The sequence below is a fragment of the Eulemur rufifrons genome, chromosome 30 (assembly GCF_041146395.1).
Source record: "Eulemur rufifrons isolate Redbay chromosome 30, OSU_ERuf_1, whole genome shotgun sequence".
NCBI classification, from domain to species: Eukaryota; Metazoa; Chordata; class Mammalia; order Primates; family Lemuridae; genus Eulemur; species Eulemur rufifrons.
This window is the reverse complement of record NC_091012.1, coordinates 77,142,491-77,157,648: the sequence shown is the minus strand read 5'-3', so window position 1 is coordinate 77,157,648 and position 15,158 is coordinate 77,142,491.

Below are 15,158 nucleotides of genomic sequence, written 5' to 3'. Positions count from 1 at the left end.
TGTTGCACAATTTAATAATTTTTACTAAAATATGGCTATAATTCATCACAAAACTTTTCCCTGTTCTAAAACATTTTTAGAAATCTTCAGAATACTCTCACACAATTAGTTTGTGCTTGAAATAGTAAATGTGTTCATTTTACTTCCCTCTGCCATATATTAAAATAAAATATATAATAATTTTGCTACTAAATAATTCATAAATAACGTGTTTTACTCAAACATTTTCTCCTTTATGATTATTGGCAGTAATTTCCAAAATCCTGTATTAAAAAGAGGCTTGCAAAATGCATATAATTTAAACAACTTAACATATCATTCTGTAACAGAGGGAAAGGACTGAAGAAAAAAAAATATTTCCTGTTTCTTTAAAACTTCCTCCACTCATTTTGAGAACTGCAGCCTAGCCTGTACCCCTGAAGTAGGTTAAGTCCTTTGTTAAAAGAGATGACTCAGCCCTCCCAGGCAGTGCCAGCCCCCCAGGTGGGCTTCTGGCAGAGTTCACAAGCTTTATCTTTGGCAAAGATGGGATCATTAGAATGGTTAACCACAATAGCCTAGAACTGAGGGTCTCTCCCTTTAAAAGCTCTGTATTTCTGCTTATGGTCAGGAAATTTGGATTTTGAGATGAGAAGGTCTACCACTTTACCTTCTTTGCCAGTAAAGTAATAAAACTTCTCTTTCCTCCTCTCCAAACAACTTGTCCTCATTCTGCTGATTTGGCCTCACGGATAAGTGCCGAGTTTTCAGTAACAATTATTATTGTTTCATCCATTCTACTTTGGTTATCTATTTCAGAATTAGAGATAGCAGCTCATTAAAATTATAGCTTAACATATGTAAATTAAAAGACCTATTGGTGGTTAATCTGATATTACTTACTATCTTCCAAACAGCAGAAGATTGAGGGAGAAATCAATATCAGTGTTATTCATATATATGATAAGTACACAGAAAAAGCAGAATAAAAGCATGTTACTCTCCAGTAATGTCTGTTGTATTTCATATTATGCTTTACACATAATAAGTACTAGAAAATATTTAAATTCACATATAATAAGAAGTGAACAAAAGGTTACAAGTTGATTTGCATGTTTTTAACCAAGTTTAAATATCACAACCATCATGCTTCCAGTAAAACTAAGATTGTTGATCCCTGAGCAAGCAACATAGAACTACAGAGAATAAAAGAGTGCTGTTTAGGATGCAGAGAATGAATCAGTTCAAATATTGACTTTTTGAAGTACTATTTCCATATATCACAATTTCTTGTTTTTCTTACAGTTTGTGTAAGTGTGTGTGTTGGGGATAGAGGGTCACTCATAGCTTTCAGCCGGTTGGTCATCCTACAGTGGGCAACAAAGCACCATCATCACTATTACAGTTATTTATTTGTTTGTGCATTTTAGTAAACTGTTGCCTCCCTACCAGTTTCATTTGCCCACTGCCCAAGAGGAAGCCAAAATTCTGAGATGGCAGGATTTACTGCAGAGTAAGAATTTATTCTGCATAGTGGAATAAAGTGGGCAGATGGGAGAAATTTCTCAAACCCACCTCCCTGAGAATTTCGAAGACAGGGTTTTTAAAGATAGCTTGTCATACACAACTGAGTCTGCTAATTGGCTGGGTTTGGGGAAGAACCATAGGGTTGTAGAAATTGTCTTATTTGCTGACCAGGTTCTTGGGTGGGGGTCATAAGACCAGTTGAGTCAGTTCCTGGTACGGGCCACTGGTCTGGGTGGGTCAGCCATTCCACTAGAATGTGAGACCTGGAAGATATCTCAGAAACTACCCCTAGGTTTCAAAAAGGAGATGCTATCTATGGAGAAAGCTAGTGCCAACTTTATTGCATGAATGTGGCACTTTTAATATAATACAGTTGATAATCTTTTGCAAGGATGCATACTGTTTATAAAAGATGAACCTGTAGTTAAATTTAATTCAAGTTTAAATTAAAATAGGGTTTTACTGGAATCTTGGCATTTGAAGGCATATGTTAAATGGTATGTTAGGAGACTTGTTAGAGATTGAGGAAATATGAAAGGTAGAATGAAAAAAATAAGGCTAGTATAGGAGGGCTTTGCTTCTCAAATCAAAATCATAACAGAAAAAAAGTTTAAAAACCTTGATGTTATAATATCACACAAAGGAAACATAATTATAAAAAGAAACTTCATGTTAAAAGTTAGGAAATGCACCTTCTCACACATTAAGTGGTAATTACCAAGAGTGTTATTCTTGCCTCACTCTAAGAGCAAACTAAAATAAAGACAATATTAAAGCTAGCTTTATAAATGCAGGGCTGGGAACTCTCAGAGATGCATGGTTGAATGTCAGAACAAATGCAACCTCTAATGAGCTAACTTCAAATTAAGTACAGGGCTGACTCAGAACATTCTTGTATTTTATTTAATGTCGTCTTCACTATGGTGAATATTACATACCAAAAAGATATAGCCAGCCTAACTAATAAATGATATCCATGAGCAAAGGCAGAAATGTTGAAAATGGTTTGCTTTATATTAATAATCAATAACCATGAACTAATTCTAGCCAAATAGCTTTGTCCACTCAGAAGAATCATCATACAAATTCAAGCAGCAGGGACATATTTAACCAACTCTGCTTCACATTTTTTTTTTTTTTGAGACAGAGTCTCACTCTGTTGCCCAAGCTAGAGTGCTGTGGCATCAGCCTAGCTCAGAGCAACCTCAAACTCCTGGGATCAAGCAATCCTTCTGCCTCAGCCTCCAAAGTAGCTGGGACTACGGGCATGCGCCACCATGCCCAGCTAATTTTTTCTGTATATATTTTTAGTTGTCCATATAATTTCTTTCTATTTTTTTAGTAGAGACGTGGTCTTGCTCTTGCTCAGGCTGGTCTGCTTCACATTTTTAAACCTGACCTCCCACTGTTCAAAGTTATCTCATTTCACAAAATTTGCAATTCTGTATTCTTTGAGGTTCTTGGTGGAAATTGCATCTTGCTTTGTCTGTTGCTGACATATTTGCTGAAATGAAGCCTCTATGCACATCTTTATCCTCCTTGGATCCTTCTTTCTGTTATTTTCAAAACTTTAGAATTCAAGGTTATGAAAAATTTACAAAAAGAATTCAACCTCTCTTTAGGGTGTGAGAGATCCTAAAAGAAATCTTATATTTCAAATTGCTCTCTTGTCATTTTTGTGTAGCAAATCTTGGCATTTAATACTAATGTTCAACAAGAAAAATTTGGATTACTATAGCTTTAAAATATTTGTAGAGCTAAAATACACTGTTTTATAAATAACACAAATTTCAAAGCCTTGATTCATCAACATTACCGAAATTTCTAAGACATGAATCTAACATAGCTCTCTAGTTCTCTCCAGTTTTTAAGATTACAAAACAAATATATCCATTTAAATTTGAAAGCTAAACCACAATTATTCTTGATTTAGGGAAATGAATATTTTCCAACACAAAATAAAGCTAATAATCTAGCAATGATTTGTACAGGATATTTGTAAACAGTCAATGTATTTTGACCAAAAACTTTTCTTACTAATTTGCAGAATGCATTTTGGTCAAGTAATTCTTCTTGTTCTATATTTTATGTTTTATTACAAACATAATAAAAAATAATTAATAAAGATTCTTATTTTGGCATTATTAATACCTTATTTCATTTTAAGACAGGATTCCAAGTAAACAACATGTATATTACATGCCATAATTTATAGTATGTTTTAAAATAATTTTGAAATTAAACCACATTTATCATCTATTTACCTCAAGCCTCTCTATCTCTGCTACTTACTCTTCTACTTTTAAAGTTTTGTTTATCTTTCTTGACATCTTGAATTTAAAATAAAACATGAAACTATTATTTCTGGATAAGGTTATGGCAACAACTTTGAAATGATTTTGGTAATTAAAAAAATCCAAAATCGACAATTTGCTAAGAAATAATCCAATTTGGCAATGAAAATACATATATCTGTGAGATGATAGCCAAAATTGTATAGGATATGGTTTAGTTGACTAAGTTTTAAACATATATGCATCATTGCTAATATTAACTGCCATTATTTTCATGAACTATTTAAAGAGGGACTTTGATTCATAATATATAGCATTGAGAAATATTACACTTGAAATTACTTATCGCATATAGATAGAGCCCAAAAATTGTATTAAAAATGATTAATCTGTTTAGAACATATCATATAAAAGTGATCAATACATTCTCTCTTTACTTCAAATATAAAAATGTGTTTTAGGTCTTAACACAAAAATAATGGGGAAACAACACCTTTTTGTTTCTCATAGATGAGATTATGTAGGAGATTGTCGATACTGCTTATTTAGAAATTGGTAGAGAATATTTCTAATCTAAAGTAAATATTACCTATTTTGCCAAGAAGTTGATTAAACCAGTGCTTGAGGCTTACTTCAAATCACAGTATTTAGTTTATCATATCAGAGACATGAAATTAATTCCTAGGATGAATTTACAGATGTCACTATTCATTTTTAGGAAATGCAGATGGCATTCCTTTGAAGAAATCTATTTGAATAGAAAAGATTAGGAAACTAACTAAAAAAAATAGTATAAAACCTGAGAGCTAAGAAATGAATTCCAAAGGAATAAGCACATAGAAGATCAAAAAAAAAAAAAAAACCCAATGGTTTCATCATGTCAACCTAAATCTCAAGGGTATTGAGGGTAATATATCTTTTAGGACATGTAATCAAGATTCCATAATAATTTCATTGATACTAGCTTGGGTATATTCCTGGCTGAGTCCCACCACACTGCTGAAACTGAATTCTCATTGCATGAGCTGTTAGGCTAGAGTTTGAAGGTTCTGAAAGAAATTTGGTAACATTCTCCCTAGGCTTTCAAAACATAAAGTTGTATATTCCATAAATCCATCACTGAGATTGGGTAGGTTTATGGTAAAATAGATTGCAGTGCCTCTGTTACAATGAAGAAGACAGAATTCATTCTTGAGAATCATTCTTGAGATCATTCAGTCTCTTTCTTTCCCTACTAGCCAAGATGTGCAAACTTACTTTAGTTAAAATAAAATGTTAATTCTTTCCCATAGAATTTCTTGTGATAACCTTATAGAAGTCAATTAATATTGTGAAACATTTATTCCACCCACTTAAATGCAGTGAATGTTAACTTGCAACAGGGTTAGTGGTATAGAGGGCTATGACTCAGAATCATGCAAGACTGGTGTTATTAGCTAGCTTATGTAAACAATTTAGGCAGTATGGAGATAAGGATCTTATCTGAATATTTATTCAAACTGCACCTTGCTGATTTTATGTTTTGTCTTTTCTGTAAAATTTCTTTCAAGGAATTCATACTCTTATGACATTTTAAATATGACAAGACAACTGATTTTTCAGTTATTAAAAATAAATTTTTAATATTTAGAACAAACAATGACTTTCTAATGTCCTTGGAAACTAGGTTGCACAGATATTTATTTGATGGCCTTATAGAAACTAAGTTTTATCAATTAAAACATGGCAATTCAACAGAAATAAATACCCCTATAGGGAAGTTTAATTTTTTCCCTTGAAGGTTTGATAATTGAAGCCTATAAAACAAACTGATAATAAGCAGATAAACAGAAAAAAGATATACAAATTTTATTAATGTGCATATAGGCCATATGTGCATGATAGCCATACAAAATATGAAAACACAAAGAAATGGCCAAATGGTTGATGCTTTTATACCACCTTGAGGTTACAGTAAGAATAGGGACTGGGAGCATGGCCAAACAGGTTATGGGAATGAGAGAAGAGGAAAGGCCTGGAGAAAAGATGGTCTTGTTATGCAGATAAAACCTCACAGATATCAGCCCTCAAAAACAAAAATACATAGTAAACTGTGGTAGAATTAATCTTTCCTAGATCCAGACAAGGGAAGAAGGGGCTTCAGAGAAAGCCTGATTGTATCTATTGTTTACTTCACTTTATTTCCTCTATAGGTACAAATCTCATACAAAAGACTTTTTTTTAACCTATTCTTGTGTTTCCTGTTCCTCTGATTATCCATCTTGAAATATGTCAAAAAAGTATAATTTGCAGTGAAATATTTTACTTTCCTTCACTTTCAAAATATTTGGAATGATACATTCATCTAATTATAAATTTTCTAAGTTATATTTGTCTATTCTTCACAGGACATTTAAAATTGAAATTAATTTTAAGTTTACAAATGCATAGGAAAGCTAGTTTCCTGTGCAATTATTAGGGATGCTAAGATACATTTGGCCCATAATATGGCTCATGACAATATGCAATTATCATTAATTCACTAGTTTGATTTAAAACACTGTGGACTTCAGCTATCTATACCATTTGTGAACATCATTACATGATACCATTATTATACTCATATTTTATTTGGAATATTATTTTAGAATAAATATGTAAGCATAATTCACATAAGAAGTAATGATCCTGAACTAATTGAACATAGAAGTAAGCAGCTATGATGATGGTGTTGCTGAAAGTTTGGCACTTACCCCTGAGGCCACATCAGAAAAACAAGGACAAGTGGTTTGAGGAGAATGAAAAGGCAGATTTATTAATTTTCTGGCAAATGAGGAGAATGGCAGACTCCCATCTTAAAGTACCAATTTTTCTAACTATTAGCAGAAATACAGAGCTTTTAAAGGGAAGGTTTTCAGCTTCAGGCTATTGCTGTTTTAACTATAGTTGATGATTCTTATCTATCCCATATTCAGAAAAAACAATCTCCTGATCACCACCCAGACCTTCACATGGCCAGTTCTGTTGAGCCATCTCCTGTGGTACAAAGAATGAAGGACACTCCCTTGCCCTTTCCAACCACTGGCCTGAGGTGGAGATGCAGGTTTTAATTCCCAAAAAGAGTAGGAGAGGTTGTAATATATTTTTCCCCTTTTCAGGCTATTCCCTCTATTACAATGGGGCAAATAAAAGAAAAGAGGAAGTGCTGATACCTTAGGGTCAGGAGGGGGAAGAGCAAGCCTGGGTTGTTAGTATGGATGCATTGAGCATTGGTTGACTGGTGAAATAAAATGAAGGCTTGGAGATACCAAATACCTACTTAATTATGCAGTTTAAGTTGTCACATTGCTGTTGAAGGGAATTAGAAATATTTTACCCCCAAATGTGTCATTTTTTTATGCTAGACTGAATGAAGAAGCTTCAAGGTCTCTCTGATTTTCTGCCACCCCACCATCAACATTCACAAAAAAGTTAAATTTTCTTTATCTTTCTAAGGTTCAGACCCTCCTAGGAGTAAAATTGTTCTTTTCTTTCCCTCCCTATAAGACCAGGAATGTGACCACACCTGAACAAACTCTTTAAGAAGATGTCCCATCTCTCAGACTCATTCAAATTCCAAAGAGAACTATTTGCCAGTTAATCTCTGTTCCCCATCCATTCATCCTCCCTAGTAATATTTTATTTCCCCTCATCAGAATCCCTCTTTTCCCCCATCCTATACTACATTTTATCAGACAGGTATCTAAGCTTCTAAATACCATTGGGGGTTGAATCTTCATTCTGCAGGTTCCTGTGTATACATATTAAATAATTTTGTCTTTTTTTCTCCTATTAATCAATCTGCCTCATGTCAGTTGTTTTTCAGGGAACCTTAGGGGGGGCAAGAGCCTTGTTTTCTACACTGACAATAGAGTTAATGTTCTGAAATTCTTTCACATATTAGGAGAGCAGAAACATTTTATAACTAGTAATAATTGATTGTTTTGCTATTCTGCATGTTAGAGTTCAGTTAACCAAGTATAAATGGGAATTATGTGAAATTCTAGACCAGCTGAAATTTCTTCACTCATTGCCTCCATCCTTTGCATCTTTGATACACATGTAATTTTGCTTTAAACACTATTTAGTTGTAAGCCATAAGAAACTTACATATGAATTTGGTTGAAAATGTCAAAGTCAAATGGTGGTTTCAAGAGTTGAATTTTAATTACATTATAAGCCCATATGCTCATGTAATCTTTTATAACCTCCTATTCCATAGCCCCCAAATGGAGGCAATTTAGACTGAGATACAAGAAAAAAACAAAGGGTGATAGTCTATTTCTAACTTCGTAACAGAGGGAACAGCCTGACAAAGGGTAAAAACGTTATATGAGCTGTCTCTTTGAACCTCCCCCACTCTTTTTGAAAATTAAAACTTGCATTCCTGCCTCAGGCCAGTGGTCAGGAGGGGCATGGGAGTGGGAGTATCCTTTGTTCTTTACACCACAGGAGATGGCTCAATAGAACTGTCCATGTAGATGGGATGGATCAGAATCATCTACCATAGTTAAACAGCAAAGTCTGAAGCTGAAAACTCTCCCTTTAAAACCTCTGTATTTCTTCTAATAGTTATTAAAATTGGTAATTTAAATGGGAGTCTGCCATTTTCCTCATTTGATAGCCAATTAGTAAACCTCCCTTTTCTTCTCCCCAAACCACTCGTCCTTGTTCTTCTGATGTGGCCTCAGACAAGTGCCAAGCTTTCAGTGACTACTTGGCATTAAGTCTTTAGCCTATAATAATTTTAAGTTTTATGTTTATTTAAACAAAGAAAATATTTTAACACTTAATATAAATGAAAATAGTATTTCCCAATGTTTATTAAAGAATGAATCTCTCAAAATGTAGATTTCAGGAAATGAATACTTTTTTTAGTTAAGAATATCAATTTTCTATCCAATGTAGTAAATAAGAATTAGATGTAAATTTAAGTCAATGTGTGACACTATGAAACTAACAGTAGAAGAAAATAAATTAATTAAAGGAAAACTTCCCCTTCATCCTCTGAAAATTTATTGAAAAATCAACTGACAAAAGGCAGATTAATAGGAGAAAAGACATACAGATTTATTTATATGCATGAGGGAAAATCACAGAGTGATTACCCAAACCCCAGTGGCATACAGAAGCTCATATACCCTTTTTCATAAGGGAAGGAGGAGATGGGAAATGTAGGCAATTCTTTTGAGGGAAGTAAATGATTATTAGGGAGAATGAATAAACCAGGGAGACAGAAATTAACTTGTAAATGATTCTTTTGAGGTTTTGAATGAGCCAGAGATGTAGGCATTATCTTGTGAAAATGTTCATCCAGATCTGGTTGCATTCCTCAGTCTTCTTTTCTGAAATAATGAGATTTCAAGGAGAGGACAGAAAGCAATTGTGTTTCTTTTGGTAAGAAGACTTCTTGGTCCAATAAGAAAAATCCAGAGAGTTCCTTTCTGTACTTGAGTGGGGGAGAAAGAACATAAGTTTAGAGAGACCTTGATTCTCAGGCTCATTTCTGAGACTTTTCAGTTTTCAAAAGTACTCAGCATGCTCAAGTACCATATATTGGGGAATCGTTCTGTTAGAAAACCGACGAGGTTCTGGCCTACGTCAGATTGTTCATTGCACAAAAAGTCAATTACTGAGACAACAAGGATTGCTAAGGAGGAAAGGAAATTTATTACAAATGACATCACCAAGGAGATGGTGGAACTGTCTCAAATCCATCTTCATGACCAACTGAGGGTAGAGGTTTTCATAATGGGTTCAGGAAGGTGGCTATGTGTGTTTGGGCAGGTTGTGTTGAAAGAAATGCACTCATAAGGTCTAATTCAGAAGTCAGAGTTTAGTGATGGATGGCAGGTCTTGGCGTGCAGTATGTCACTGGCATAAAGTTTCTTGCTAATGTTACAGAAAGGAATTTCAGGATGTGTACACAACCAAATGATAGTGGCAAGTTTATTGAGTGAAAGTGGGCAGGCTTGGGAAAGGCTTGTGCAGAAGCAAAAGTACACTTCCAAGAAAGGGAATGGGCAGGCTCGAAAAGAGCAACTGCCCTGAACCCTGAGAAATTGCTGCTTTTATTTGTTGAAGTTAAAGAAGCCTGGATGGTTAGTCTTTATTCTGTTCTTACTCATAGTTTCCCCATCTGGCCCACAAGGGAGGTCAAAACCACAATGTTAACTTATTACAATTGTGATATAATGGGGAATTGTCACTTTGTACCTGTGCAATGCTGGTAAGTTAATGGCTCTTTTCTTCTCCTCAGGTCTGTGCATTCAAGGGCTGTTTGTTCAAGCCAGTTGATTAACTTTTCCATTCCCTCCTCCCTTGCTCATACCTAAATGACTACCTACTCTAACACAGTAGGTCTTACTCAGAAGTCAGGTTGTTGATAGATGGTGAGTCTTGGTACAAAGAGTCTGCTGTTTCTGGGAAACAACACAAAAGATAAAATGGTTAGTTAAACAGAAAGATTATAATATTCTGGTCATCAAGCCCCACTGGCCTAGGAAACCAAAGCATAAGAAATCTATAGGGAAAATATATATGGGAGTGTCATTTGTGTTTGTTCATGGAGCCGATTAAAATTCTCTGCACCTCAACACATATTTGTTAGATATCAGGGTAGAGACAATATAATTTTATGCCCTTATATAAAAATTATAAAATAAAAATTTAGAAACATATTTGCCACATAAAATTTAAAATTATTTGTTATTAAAACTAAAGTTAAAAAGTTATAAATGAAATAAGTATCTAGGAATATTTTTATAAAAAATAAAACAGAATCCATAAAAATAAATGTGTATAAAATATAAGTAAACTATACAGATGTAGGGGATCAAAGAAAAAAACTTCCCCTTTACCTTCTGAAGATTTACTTAAAAATCAATTTATAAAAGGCAGATTAATTGGTGAAAAGGCATACACATGTATTAACATGTACATAGGGGAAAATCAAAGAGTGATTAACCACCCCACAACAAAGTTCAGAAGCTTATATACCATCTTAAGGTTATAGAAATGATGGGGGCTTGTATTTTGGCAAAACAGATTATGGTGAGAAAACAGCTTATGGGAGGGGTAAGAATAATAATTTTGTTGAGGGGCAATAAATGAGTACTAGGGAGAATGAAAGGATTGGGGAACAGACATTAACATGTAAGCAGTTCTCTTTGGAATTTGAATGAGCCTGGGAGACTGATATCTTATGAAAGGGTATGTTCATGTGTGGCTACATTCTTGGTCTCTTTTTCTATAACAGATAATGAGATAACAGGGAGGGGAAGAAAAATACAATCATTCTTTTTGGTAGGTCCAGACTTTAGGCAGATAAGAGAACTTTAGAGAACAATTCATCTTGTGCTTTGAGAGAGAAGGTAGGGGGAGAGGTCAGAGAGACCTTGAGGCTTCTTCTCCAGTGCAGCATGTCAAAGCACCATATTTTGGGCTATCAGTTTCTCAGCCCAGCCACAACAGAGAAATAAAAGAGATAGCCAAATAAACATGTAAAAAAATGTTGAACTTCACCAGAAATCAATGCAATAATAATTAAAACATGCATAATATAATGATTTTCATTTGCAAAACTGTCAAAGCAAGTTTATTCTTATAAAATTGGTTTTTAGCTTAAAAACAGTCAAATACTAGAAATTTAACATTAGGTAAAGTAATAATAATTATTATTATTTTTATTAATTTGCAAATTATTATATCCAGTGTTAGCAAGTGGGTGGGCAGATAAGCAATCTCATACCTGGTTGGTGAGATTGTAAATCAGAATTATTTTTTTCTGAATGACAATTAGGAATTGAATATAAATTAATATTAGGAAACAATGTAAATGAATATAGAGTCTGAAAAAAATGGATGTATTTTTTGACACATCTATCATGTTTCTAGTAATATAATCTAAAGAAATTATCAGATATATGCAAAACATTTATAAAATAGAATGCATATTGCAACATTATATATAATTTGAATAGTATGAACATCAAAAATGTGCAAGAATGTATAAATTATTGAATAAATTGTGGCATAGACATAGAAAGAAATTTTATGCACTTGTTAAAAATTATGCCTTAGAGGTATACCCATTGACATAAAAAGTTGCTCTTCTTAAATATTTAATGAAAGAGACAACACATGATAAGTACAATATAACACTTTATAACAAGTTGCTAATATACACACACTCCTCAAGGAATTCACCAAAATAGGTCTCTGGTTATTGTGATCCTTTGGGGGAATAGAAATTTAGGTTACTCTTATTTTCTTTCTTCTTTCTAAAATCCCAAACATAAATATAAATTGATATATAATTACAAAAATATAAATGATTTGGCATTCATAATCTTGGAATTCAGAATTCCTTGGAATTTTATGTATATACTTTATTTTGCACCATAATTATGTCCCTAGATGTCACAAATATTATTCTCCTTTTATCCCTTCAGTGTTTTATATAGCATATCTGTCATTTAATGGTATGAACACAAAAAAATATTTTTCCACTCATTTTGTTGTCAGACATGTCTACAAAATTCAATACCAAGTGACATTTGTTCTTAGTTCCTTATGTTTAGTTCAAGATTAGAAATAATATTTTCTTTCCTAATCTGGTCAACAAAATTATTTTTTTAACTTTTTCCAGTGTAAATATTATTTTTTTCATCATCTATTCAACACAATTCCACATTTTCATCTAAAAATAATAAAATCCTTGTATAGTGAGAATTATTTCAAAACATATTTTAAGGAAGAAATATACTTCTTAGGAGATAGATTGTAAAATTGATCATTTAAAACTTATTAAAAATAATAATTTTTACACTGCATGCAGGAAGCATATAGGAAAAAATGTGATTTTCTAGACTGAAGTTAGTGGTGACATGAAGATCTAGTTATTTTCAAAGAACAAATGATTTTGTGATATAAAAACAAATGTAATAAGACATGCCTAGGCAGGGTAAATTGCCATAGGTAATAATAAAATAATTCCTGCTGGCTCTTTAATAGATTTGATGATGAACTTTCCCCTATTTGGAGGCTGGGCACCAGCTGTCTCTTGGCAGCATATTCTTTTTTTTTTTTTTTTTCAGGAGAAACCCTTCCCCTGCTCTGGGTACTTAGTGAACTTGCCTGTATTGTTCAAGCATGTGTGACATATAGCTCCTTCCCAGTCCCACCAGTATATTTTCCCCTAGTGAGAAGGGAATGGGGTCTTCAAGAGTTTGCGTGCAGTCCACACCTGGGGAAGGACCTGCTGACTACTGGAGACCAGTGCACACCACAGATGCTGATCTCGCTACATCTCTTTTCATTCCTGTAAGAAAAGCATTGTTCCAACCAGTGCCTTATGTGTTGAGTCCTCATTGGAGACTCTGAATCCATAGAAGATGCAGTGTGCTCAAGTCTGTGGGGTCCTGCTTCTAGTGATTGGCATTCCTGTGATTTTTGCATCCTCCATGTGGTGGAAGTCCTTGCTTGGGAATTGCAGCTGGAATTTCCTACTCTGCTTGACATGTTTCATTGTCAATTATGTTCTGTTCAAGATAACATAACATAAACATTTGAGCACATATTACTTGATATTAAAAAGAATTACACTTGATTGGGGTTAAGTAGTTCTCAGTATAAACAAACTGTTGAATACACAAACTTAAACACTAAAGCATTTCTCTGAATACATAGTCATAAACACATAGTTTCTGACTGTTGTCTTTCCTGGCTGGGATTTGAGGACAGATTTATGATAATTAGATAGCAAAATACCTATTAAAGTGTTATAAAGCAGAACTCTGTAAGTCTAACTCTGATTCAATAATTATTGCTTTGGAGTGAGAGAAATGACAAAGAGGTTGCTTAACTCTTTGCATTATTATTTTATTAGTAGTTTTGTATTAATATATTATTTTTTATTTCAGAATATTATGGGGGTACAAATGAATTCGTTACATAAAATGCATTTGCACTGCCCCAAAGCTACAATCATGCCCATCCCCCATACAGCACACACCAACACCCATTATGTATGAGTTGACTTATACCCTTCTCCCCCACCCAGCTGCCTGACACAGGCGATGAATGTTACTTCCATATGTGCACATAAGTTTTAATCCATTAGTACCAAGGTAATGGTGAGTACCCATGGCATTTATTTTTCCATTCCTGTGATATTTCACTTAGAAGAATGAGATCCAGCTCCATCCAGGAAAATACAAGAAGTACTTCATCATTTTTTATGGTTGAGTAGTACTTCCTGGTATACATATACCACATTTTATTAATCCATTCATGTATTCATAGGCACTTGGATGTTTCCCTATCTTTGCAATTGTGAAGTGTGGTGTTATAAACACTCGAGTGCAGATGTCTTTTTTATAGAATGTCTTTTCTTCCTTTGGGTAAACAGCAAGTAGTGGGATTGCTGAATCAAATAGTAGTTCTACTTTTAGTTGTTTGAGATATCTCCATACTACTTTCCATAGAGATTGTACTAGTTTGCAAGTCCCACCAACAGCGTATGAGTGTTCCTATCTCTCTGCATCCACACCACCATTATTATTTAGGGAATTTTTTATAAAAGCCATTCTCACTGGAGTTAAGTAATATCTCATTTTGGTTTTGATTTGCATTTCCCTGATGATTATAGATGTTGAGCATTTTTTTTCATGTTCCTTGGCCATTAGTCTATCTTCTTTTGAAAAGTTTCTGTTCATGTCCTTTTCCCACTTCCTAATAGGGTTGATTGATTTTTTTCTTGCGGATTTTCCTGAGTTCTATATAGATTCTAGTTATCAGCCCTTTATCAGATGTATACCATGAAAATATCTTCTCCCAGTCTGTAGGTTTGTCTATTTGCTATACTGATAGTTACCTTGGCTGTGCAGAAGCTTTTTAAATTGATCAAGTCCCATTTATTTATTTTTGTTGATGCTGTGATTGATTTTGGGGTCTTCTTCATAAATTCTTTGCATAGGCCAATGTCTATAAGAGTTTTCCAACATTTTCTTCTAGAATTCCTATAGATTCATGCCTTAATTTTAAGTCTGTTATTCACCCTGAGGTGATTTTTGTGAGTGGTGATAGGTGTGGATTCATTTTCAGTCTTCTACATGTGGCTATCCAAGTTTCCTAGCACTATTTATTGAATAGCATTTCTTTTCCCCAGTGTATGTTTTTGTCTTCTTTGTCAAAGATCAGATGGCAATATGAGGATGATTTTTATGTGGGTTCTCAGTTCTATTTCATTGGTCGATGTCCCTGTTCTTGTGCCAGTATCACGCTGTTTTGGTTATTATACCCTTGTAGCATTGCTTAAAGTCTGGTAAATTGATGCCT